We start from the raw sequence: 2,071 nt of genomic DNA, 5'->3' as shown, positions 1-2,071 counted from the left end.
AGATTGGGTCTCTGAGTGGACGTTCTGTTTGTTGTTGATGAGGTTATTTCTGTTTCTTGGTTTTCCTTCTGACAGTCTGGCCCCTCTGCTATAGGTCTGCTGAGGTCCACTCCAGGTGCTGCTTGCCTGGGGATCACCTGCAGCAGCTGCTGAACAGTAAGAGTTGTTACCAGTTTTCTTCTTCTGCTATATTTGTCCCAGAAGGATACCCGCCAAGTGTCAATCTGATCTCTCCTTTATGAGGTGGCTCTTTGGATATACAGGGGTCAGGGAGCTGCTTGAGGAGATGGTCTCTTCTTTATAGGAGCTCAAATGCTGAGCTGTGAGCTCCGTTGTTCATTGAGAGCTGCTGGGCAAGTACGTTTGGGTCTGCTGCAGCAGAACTCATAAACTGCTTTTTGTTCCCAGGTGCTCTGTCCCAGGGATTTAGGGCTTTATGAGTTTCCGTTATGCTGCTGCCTTCTTTTTTTTCCTTCAGAGCTGCCCTGCCCAGCAAGGAGGCACCCTATTCACTGTCTGCCTGTAGAGGCTTTGCTGAGCTGCTGTGGGCTCCGCCCAGCTGCCGAGTGAACCTCCCCGCAGTCCTGTTTATATGGGTGTAGTTAGAACTTCCTTGGGAATAGTGGCCCGCGTCTGGTGAGGTGGAGTCTCTCTGCAGGGGCGTGTTGCCTTGGCAATGGTGGACTGCCTCAGCATTGGTTGACTACCTCCATAGTGGTGGGCTGCCTCGGTAATGGCGGACGCCCCTCGCCCACAGAGCTGGACCATCCCGGGTTCAGTTGCACTTGCTGTGAAACTCTCAATCCAGAGAGTTTCTGATTGCTGTTCTTTTGTGAGGGTGTGACCAGCTGAGCCTGATCCCTGGGTCCCTACCTCAGAGCCTTTTTTTTTTTTTTTAATTTGGTGCTCCAGTCGCCTGTTGAAGAGGCACCGGGTCTGAGTATTTTCCCCTTTGGCAAGTCACTGCGCTGGCTTAAACAGCAGCACTGAGATTCATGGCATTTTTTTTGCCCTGGAATCTACTGTCCTGATTCCTTGCTCAGTCTCCTTTTTAAACAGACGAATGGGTGACTTACCATGGCTGCAATTGCCAGCCAAAGGGGCACCCGGACCAGTGTATTTTGTATGGAGAACCGCTGCTCCGGGGTGCCGGCAAAGCAGCCGCACAGGGCAAAGCAGCGGCGCTGGCCGGCACAGCCACGCTGGCCAAAACAGCCGCTCTGGCGACCTGTGGTGGTCCTCCGCCTGGGAATTTCCTAGTCCGTGGGCAATAAAAATGCGGTGTCCACTCAACCTCTGCACTTTCACTGGGAGCTGCAATCCTGAGCTGTTCCTAAATGGCCATCTTCGATTGAGATCCAAAATAGACTTTAAAGCAACAAAGATCAAAAGAGACAAAGAAGGACATTACATAATGGTAAAAGGATCAATCCAAGAAGAAGAGCTAATGGTCCTAAATATATACGCACCCAATACAGGAGCACCCAGATACATAAGGCAAGTTCTTAATGGCTTACAAAGAGACTTAGACTCCCACACAATAATAGTGGGAGACTTTAACACCCCATTGTCAATATTAGACAGATCAACCAGACAGAAAATTAACAAGGATATCCAGGACTTGAACTCAGACCTGGATCAAGCAAACCTAGTAGACATTTACAGAACTCCACACCGCAAATCCACAGAATATACATTCTTCTCAGCACCACATCACACCTACTCGAAAATTGACCACATAATTGGAAGCAAATCACTCCTCAGTAAATGCAAAAGAACAGAAATCATAACAAACAGTCTCTCAGACCACAGTGCAATCAAGTTAGAACTCAGAATGCAGAAACTAACTCAGAACCGCACAGCTTCATGGAAACTGAACAACTGGCTCTTGAATGTTGACTGGATAAACAATGAAATGAAGGAAGAAATAAAAATGTTCTTCGAAACCAACGAGAACGAAGACACAACATACCAGAATCTCTGGGACACATTTAAAGTAGTCTCTAGCGGAAAATATATAGCAATAAGTGCCCACATGAGAAGAAAGAAGAGATCGAAAATTCACACCCTA

The sequence above is a fragment of the Cebus imitator genome, unplaced genomic scaffold (genome assembly GCF_001604975.1).
Source record: "Cebus imitator isolate Cc_AM_T3 unplaced genomic scaffold, Cebus_imitator-1.0 Scaffold525, whole genome shotgun sequence".
In the NCBI taxonomy this organism is placed as follows: Eukaryota; Metazoa; Chordata; class Mammalia; order Primates; family Cebidae; genus Cebus; species Cebus imitator.
The sequence above is the reverse complement of the archived record's forward strand: the minus strand, read 5'-3'. Positions refer to the sequence as shown.